This window comes from Corvus hawaiiensis, chromosome 4 (assembly GCF_020740725.1).
Source record: "Corvus hawaiiensis isolate bCorHaw1 chromosome 4, bCorHaw1.pri.cur, whole genome shotgun sequence".
Classification (NCBI taxonomy): domain Eukaryota; kingdom Metazoa; phylum Chordata; class Aves; order Passeriformes; family Corvidae; genus Corvus; species Corvus hawaiiensis.
In genome coordinates, this window is record NC_063216.1 from 66839630 (window position 1) to 66848545 (window position 8916).

The 8916-nt window shown below is 40.0% G+C and overlaps 1 protein-coding gene across 3 annotated transcripts in view; it reads right to left on the reverse strand.

The window, feature by feature from the left end:
- Positions 1–8541, reverse strand: part of KMT2E (lysine methyltransferase 2E (inactive)) — a 59211-nt gene extending 50670 nt beyond the window's left edge. For 2 of the 3 annotated variants that reach the window (XM_048302411.1, XM_048302410.1), the window contains exon 1: positions 8220–8541. The gene's annotated coding sequence lies outside the window, so the exon portion shown is untranslated. The remainder of the gene's footprint in view (positions 1–8219) is intronic. The other variant, XM_048302412.1, reaches the window with a different exon arrangement.
- Between the last annotated feature and the right edge of the window lie 375 nt (positions 8542–8916).

Sequence of the window (8916 nt, forward strand, 5' to 3'; positions counted from 1 at the left end):
GCTTGAAGAAGTATATATATTAGCTACCTAACATTAGCCTGCTATGGTATATCACAGAATGTAAAATGCCTTTAATGAAGAATTCAAAAGCTAAGAACACTAATAAAGTGATTTCCCAGTAAAAGTATCTTGGCTTTATGTCATTTTTTGTGTCAGCTATTTTACTGCAAATGCTTATTTCTCCATCTAGCACAAAATGATAAAAAGCAGTTGATTAAACTTAGACAAAATGCCTGTGACTTAGCAATTGCTCACCAAGAAAACATTACATCTGTTACCTTACGTTGTTACTCTTGACAAACATCCTAAAATATAAAGGCTTTCTGCAAGTAGATACAGTCCACATTCTGTAAGAATTCTAATTCATGTCTATAACTGTATGGGCTAAGTTTATTTATTTTTTATTAAATATAACAGTAATGGCAATTCAGTCACCAATATTCCTCCCAACAAGTACAGATTTTGGGATGGAAAAATATGTGGCTAAAAATAGATACTGGTGTTGCCTTCAACACTATAAACATTTTGCTGGCTTCATGAAATCAAATAGACTAATTATTTTTTTTCTATGCTGCTTAGTAAGACTTGGGAGTCTACTGTAATTATTAGCTACCTACTACAGAAGAAGTAAATTCTTTTGACTTATTTCAAGTCTGACACTTCAGCTAAACATATTTTTGTTTTGATAAGTTTTCACTTATGTAGATTCCAAAAACTAGCTCCTCTTTTTAATCTGTGGCATTTGATTTACCTAACTAGATCAACAGTGCTTTTACTTCTACCCATGGAAGCAATTTGTAAGCATTCGCCCAACTGCTACACTTAGGCCTAGGAATCTAAACAGAAGCAAGTCAGAAAGTCACAGTCTTTCAAACACAAACTTTTAATTCTTTCTGGCAGTTAGAAGAACTCCTCTGTGTAATTTTAATTACAGCTCAACCTAGACTATATTTTTTGGTAACAAAAATATTCTTGGTAACAAAAATGTTCTTTACAAAAACTTGGGGAGGGTACTGGCAAGAAAAAATGAGGGAACAGATGGAGGGACTATATCATGTTCAAGGACACACACAAAAAAACCCGAAGTGTTAAGACCAAAAGATCTTTCCTACTTTCAAGAAAACAAACCCCAACTTATTTTCAATTGCAATTATCTTGCAAAACTGTATTATCTGGGTTAGGAAATTTAGATTCCATGCATTTTAACTCTATAGCTTTGTGCTTTCAAAGGAGGTTTCAGTATGTATTTTTGACTGTAGTAACAGAGATAGAAAATACCTAATCTTCAAGCACAAAGAAATTCTGCCCAGCAATGGAAGCTCAACACATGGCTTTTAATTTTCACTACTACTGCCACACAGAAGGGGACAAAAAGATGCAGTGTTTGGCTTTCATTTGTCTTTCAGCACAAAAGATATGACTGGAAAGTAAGACAGAGAACAAACATTTAGAAGAACCCCACAACACAGTCATTCATAAAAATCCTGCATAATATTAAAGGTATTAAAGATTCACATCAAACGTTCCTATTCTAAGCAAAAGAAATTTAAAAAAATCAGCTGAATTACTTGGTAAGGCATTTGAGGGAGGAACCTTACCCTTATCACCAGTAAAATAACTACTGTATTGTTTACGAATTATATATAAACTATTCATGTTTCTTCCACAGTTCTAGAATGATAGGTTTGGAAACCAAAGGAGACGTAATCACTCTGTACCTTCCTCAAAAGCTATATATAAACTGCTGCAATTCTCAAGTCTTCAGTTTAACCAGAACTGACTAAAACCACTCCTTATTGGAAAAGTTTCTTTAAATCAATAGTTAAAACAGGATTAACCGTCTAGACTTGGAATATCATCTGTCTCGTGATACAGTTTTCAACCCAGCCCCGTTATAACCATTCTAATTAGAAGTTAGGTGCCTCTGTCTACTCAAGGCAACCTAAGAGCATCACCAACTGTTAAAAAGTATCTTTAGCCCTATCAATTTAGAAAAGTTAAAGAGTAATGAACACCAAACAAATTTAAGTATTCAGAACTCTTCAGGGTAAAAGACCCAAATCTACCATCCTGTATACAATTTTAAATTCTCAAGTGGCAAATACAGGCTGTTAGTTTCATCAGTTTCTATGACTGATAAATAACGGTTCTGCACAACATCCTTAACGCTAAAATGGGGAGACATGAATGTGATGGATGGACCATTTGGTGGATATGGAACTGGCTGCATGGTTGCATTCGCGCAAGTTGCAAGATGTCAAGCTTGATGTTAAAGTGGAGACAAGTGATGAGCGTCATTCCTCATGAACTGGTATTGGGACCACAGCTGTTTAAAATCTTTGTTGGTGACATGGATTAAACAGTCTCAGAAAGTTTGTCAACAACATGAAGCTCTGTGGTGTGGCAACACTCTGGAGGGAAGGCATATCATCCAGAGGGACCCTGACATGCTTGAGAGGTGGGTCTGTGTGAACCTCTTGAAATTCAACACAGCCAAGTGCAAGGTGCTGCACCTGTGTCAGGGCAATCTGAAGCACGAGTACAAGCTGGGCAGAGAATGGGTGGAGAACAGCCCTGAGGAGCACAGAGGCTTGCAGGTGCTGGTTCACAAGCAGCACAACACAGTTCGGCAGCATGTGCTCACAGCCCAGAAAGCCAACCATGCCCTCGGCTGCATCAAAAGCAGCATGGGCAGAAGGTCAAGATTCTGCCCCTCTACTCCACTCTCAAGAAATCCCACCTGCAGTTCGTAAAGCTCTGGGGTCCGCAACACAAAAAAGAAGTTGTCTTGTTAGAGCAGATCCAGAGGAGGTCACAAAGATAATCCAGAGGGCTGAGCACCTCTCCTACAAAGACAGGCTGAGAGAACAGGGGTTATTCAGCCTGGAGACAAGAAGGCTCCGAACACCTCAATGAAGCCTTTCACTACCGAGATGGGGCTTATAAAAAAAGAGGGAGAGTGACATTTTACGTGAGTAGATAGTGATAGGACAAGGGGGAAAAGTTTTAAACCAAAAGATGAGAGATTTAGATTAGATGGTAGGAAGAAATTCTTTACTGTGAGAGTGCTGAAGCACTAGGAACAGGTTGCCCAGGGAAGCAGTGCATGTCCCATTCCTGGAAGTTCAAGGCCAGACTGGATGAGGCTTTGAGCACCCCAGTCTAGTGGAAGGTGTCCCTGCCCATGGCAAGGGCAGTGGAACAAGGTGATTTTCAAGGTCCTTTCCAACTCACACCATTCTGTGATAAGGGGGCCAGCAACAGATTATATGTCTTCCTTCTTAAATTGCAATATAGATTACAATAATGTAGTGAAAATTTAGTCTTATCATCTTGTCTTTGAACTTGATGGCAATTTTTTTTTGCGATGAAGATATAAAAGTGAATGATTACCTAGATTACAATGGTATCAAATACACAAAACGCAACTACAAATGAAAATAAAAATAAAAAAGCTTTCCTTAACCTGAGCCTGCAGTATGAAATTTTTATATCCACACTATCCAAGTGCTAACTTAAAACTAAACTGTAAAACTAGGAACAATACTATTTTGGCAAGTGCCTGATTTGCAAAATTGCTGGTCCCTTCCAAGTCTCAGTTAGGTTTTACAACACTGGATCTCCACCTAAGCAATGCATGAACTATCACATGAAACAAGAGATAGATAGCACTCTTGTAATACAATATTCAAAAGTAACAAACACGCTCTACTTGCACAGGGTGCAATCTGTGTGTTACTATAATATATTCCTCACATGCACTTTTGAAATACATAACTTGAATGGACACTGACTTACCATAGTTCTTACCCATATTTTAATTCTGAAAAATAATATACAGGGTCAGGCATGTTAAAAAAATACTCTGTGGAACAGAACTATCTTCAAAGGTTTACAGATAATCTTAATTACTAAAATTTTCTAACAACCAACACAGCTTAAAATCTTGCCTGTTTCATTAACACATTAAGATTTGCAAGAGGAAATAAAAATAATGTCATTTTCTCCTAGCAAGGATATGAAACCTTGAAAAGGTTTCTTTTAAGTACTTGTTTGTTATACCTTAAAGGTAACAGCAGTTTTTCTTTGAACACAACTACAGCAGGTTTTTTCTGTAATATGAAGGTCATGAGCAGAATTTTGGATCCTCAAAGAAATCAGGTTTTGTGGGTACAATCCTTTGGTTACTAATAAAATGTGAACACTGAACTAGACAGAAATATCCATCTTGCACAATTCAAAAGTCCACTATAATTAATATTTTAAATAGTCCAGAATTTGGAAGGATGGAATTGAGGGTTTTTTTCCTAATCCACGTTCCACATTTGCTGGAACCTTTTTTTCCCCCAGAGATGCCTTAAGTGTCACTCTCAGCAATAAATCAAAACTATTATTTGCACAGTGGAAACACTTGAACAGTGTACCTGTTGAAAAAACACTGTCCAACGAAATTTGCTTTTGAGAGATTCACAAATACTCATTTGTATGGAAGTCATGAGGCAAATAACATAGATGCACTTCTTTAGGATCTCTGCAGAAGTCTGAATTGGGTTCTATTTTATATCTTCACCGATCTATACCCCTCCTACTAAATTTTGTTAGAATGTCGCATGACAACAGCAAAATACTTTAATTAAACTTTCATTTACATTGATCTCGTCAGAACAATACCACGATTCCACAATTACATACACCACTCCTTAACTCAGTCCCACAAATAGTCCTTACTAAAATTAGTATTAGCATGCATGCAAAATTAAGACTGTCCTTAGTCAAACCAAGATCAGAACTGGACAAACACCACGGCCTTCAGTGTGACACTGATTTCTGTATTTCTGCTGCTTTCCAACAGAACTTTAAGTAGTGTGTGCTGAAACTGCGCAAGAGAAATCAGGAGCTGCATTACCTCAAAATAACCTGAAGAGGTTACTTAGTCCTAAGAGAAACTTTCCCTAGATTTAGTCTAGAGTCAGTATTATTTCCCCTCTGGAATTTCCCAGACAGCAAAAACACTCACCCAAAAGGCTAAGTGACAGTTAAGCAAATTTTTCCTTCAGACACGAAAAGCTTCAAGATACATATATGGTTTCATAACTTCAATCCATACTACTGCATTTGTAACACAATATTTGTGGAACAGAGACGTATCTTAAAAAAAAAAAAAAAAAAGAAATTTAGATTTCAAACCTTCCCCCTTTCAAGAGGTTTGTATTAGGTTGGGGGGGGGAGAGAGATATTTCATTCTTTATGAATATATAAATAAAAACATCAGTGGAGTTAAAAAATAAGAGTAGAATTTGTTTCGTAGACTCATCATCTCCTTAAAAAAAAATCACAGATCTGTTTTTACAAATGGAGAAACAAGAGTCACGAAGGCAAACTGACTCATTAAAACTCATACAGGAAAACTCTGGAAGATCTCTCTAAATTCCCAAGAGGTTCTTAGTGGAGAAAACAAGCTATAAAATTTGAAAATTTGTATTTTTTGGGTTATTTCATTACCCTCCCCCAAACACTTTTTGTGAAGTGTACAAAGTTATTTTCCTCTAATTGTGAATCAGATGTCTGCTTGAGAACATGACAGAGGCCATGAAGAGTTGCAGACTGTACAGCCCCCTAAGTCACAATGTCAGAAAAAAATCAAGAATAGGAGCTTTCAACTGAAGGAAAGAAAAAACGGAAAAAGGTTTCCATAAAGGCCCATATACTCTTTAGAGTTTTTTTTCATGTACTTTTAAATAAAGAGAATAAGGCATGGTTTAGGAAAAAAAAAAAAAAAATCACATTTATATAAAGATGATGGGAGCATGCATTACTGGAGAATTAACGAAATCACTCAGCCTCTGGCCTCAAAACACACTAAAGGTATGCATGAACAACACCCTAAAAGTCTAACTGTCTTACTGTTTAACTTTAGGTATACCTTAAATCCCACATCAGTGTTTCTAAATGGTATCCAAATTAAAATTCATCAGAGATTGAAGATAGCTTTGCCACTTCAATACCTTCAATATCACTTCTGATTGCTTAAATCCAGAAGGTTCTAAAGCTATACTGGAAGAGGAATTAATATCTCATTAATTTAAAGGATGAGATTAAAGACAGGCACTAAAAAAAAAGTGAAAAATTATTTTTTGTTATTTTGGCTTAAAACATACAGTTTGCAGCCTCTATAGTATGCATCAGAGTACGCTACACCAACTACCAAATAATGAATCCTTGTGACCTCCCTTCCCCCCACTCAACCGTATTTATAGTGGTGATACTAAAAGGTTCATATTTCATTTAGGAAAAAAATTAGGGGTTACGAACTGCCCCTTCCCTCAGTATTTGTGCATGTATTACCACATATACAATTTATACAGCAATACACAAAATAAATTGAAAAAAAATTGTAATGCCAAGATTACATGGCAGCAAGAAATTTCACGTCTTTAAATAAAGTAACAGGTTATAATCTTGCATGCATTGTTCCCTTAAATTCATTTCGTATTCTCCAACTACAAATAGATGGAATTACTACACTGATGTCCAGTGAAGGTATTTCCTGGAAGATGAACATGAGGTTCACAAATGTGTTTCCAGGAAGAATTTAGCTGACTGCCTCAGTGATCTTAATCTACTGCTCGTGTTGATAAATATTACCGATTTTATATCGTTAGTAAGACAGACACAGGACAGTACTGATCGCAAACGCAGCAGCTTTTCCAATTTACTAAACTGACATACATATTACCTTACAGCACCATATACACACCCCTCGAAGGAGCTGCTTGAGTCTGTTGCCTCTTTCCACCCCCCTTCTCCCCGACAAGAGTGGTCTCGTTCACTTGCCTTTCACACACATAACCAATAAAATTAATCAGCTGGAACACAGCATTTTTAAATCACAGTAAAGTCAAGAGGTGTTTTGTACGTTATTTGAAGGGAACAGCCTTTTCATTTAAACATAGTAAGACACTAATATGCTGCAGACAAACGCACTGCATGGGGTGTGGAGGACCCGAGCTGATTAGATTACCACAACATCAGCCTGAGGCCGCCATTTTTAGAATCTCTAAAGGACAAAAGAGGGAAATTAATAAATTTGCTCCATATTTTTTTAAAAGTAACTTTAAAAGTATAGTGATGATAATCAATTAATCATGCATTGTAAGTACTGCCATGGATATCTCCTGCTTTTCTCTGATCTGAACCCTGAGTAACAGAAACGCTTCGTTATTATTCCTTTAAGGTACTGTAAATAAATGGACTAAAACATTCCTAAATCTAGATGCAGCACTGAACTTCTGCTTTTGACGACACGTAGTAGGTACCATTTTAGGGACCTCAGGGCTTTCAGACACCGCACATTCCCTAATAGACGAGTATGGGGGAATACAGGACCTTTATAATCAGACTATATTATGTTTCTCTACCCTATTTAGTAGTACACAGTGAACCGTTTGTTTCTCCTCCCCTATGTCTGCAGCAATACGGTCTAACCCACCAACACTTACTGCTTGAGGAAAAAGACGGAAATATGCCACCCAAGGAACACGAACACTGGCTGCAGAAACTAAAGCAAGAAAGGGGTGCACCACTGTAACTACTTACAACCTCGAGAAAGGGGGTGGGGAGAATGATCCCCTTTTAAATTGGCACAGAAACTCCTGGGGACAGCTCTCCGTTTGTCCAGGTTACACCACGAAGCGGAGATATTAACAGGGAGGCAGGCGGGGAGGCGGGGGTGTGGAAGGCAAAGAGATTAGGCCTATAACGAGCCATTTTAGTACCACAAAGCAAAAATATACAGGATGGAGGAAAAGAATAGGCTTCCCCAAGCTTCGTAAAACTCAATACGCAGTCCCAATAACGCACAAACCCGTTCTGAAAACCGTCAGCCCAAGAAAGCCTATGTTGTCACATAATAGCTCCTTTTGGCTCATTTTCCAAGCATAATGCATAAATCTGGCGTAACTGCCAAAAAATTCTCCTCAGCTCCTCCAGTTACAGTAACCCGCCATATTCATAAGATATAGCGACAGCCTGCCATTTTTAACCAAACCCCACAAAAGGATAAGCAAATTCAAGGCAACTTAAACAGAAATTAAACACATTTCAGGGTGGGAAGGAGTTATACTCGCACCGAAGCTAATGAGACGTTCCCGTCGCATTTCATTCCCTTTTTCCACCCCCCCTCCCCCAAAGCACCCACAACAGAATAACCAAAGACTCACCTGTAATGGTCACAGGCCAGGCAACAGGACCCCTCAGCTGAGCCCCTTCTCTATCCCAACCAAAACAATGCAACAGCCCACTGCGGATATCCCTACCCTAGGCAGGACTCAGCCCTCAGTAGGCTTCAGCAAAAGAAAGAAAAGGGCAAGAGGAGACCCCCCCTCCCCCCAAACCTAGCTCAGTGTGCAGAACCCTACAGGGACCAGCTCAAAAGCGCCTTTGCCCTGGGACCTGTGTACAAACCCCGCTGCTGCCGCCGCTGCTCCCGTGCCTCCCTCCCTCCAGCCTCCTACGCTCCCTTCTATGTCACTGCCTCTCTCTGGGAAAATGGCGTCCGCTCTCCCCTCCCTCCCCCTGCACGGGGCTCACCCGCCCCGCCTGACAGGGGCAGGGTTACCAAGGCGAAGCCAAACAGCCGCCATTTTGCTTACGGGCCGGGAGCGCAGCCCGCGCCCGCCGAGCCCTTAGAGTCCATTTTGCAACACGCTGAATGGCTCGGGGGTCTGGGCGCGGCCGCGGCACCAGACTGCGGCAGGGGCTGGGCAGGGGGGCCGTGAGGCGGGAAGTAGGGCAGCGGAGGAGGGGCGGCTGCAGCGGGGGCTGGCGCCGGGGGCGATCCGCAGCCCCGGCGGCGTAGCCCGCGCGGGAGGGGCGGGGGCTCCGTCCTGGCCTGTTGTGGGCCCGAGCGCGGGTGGG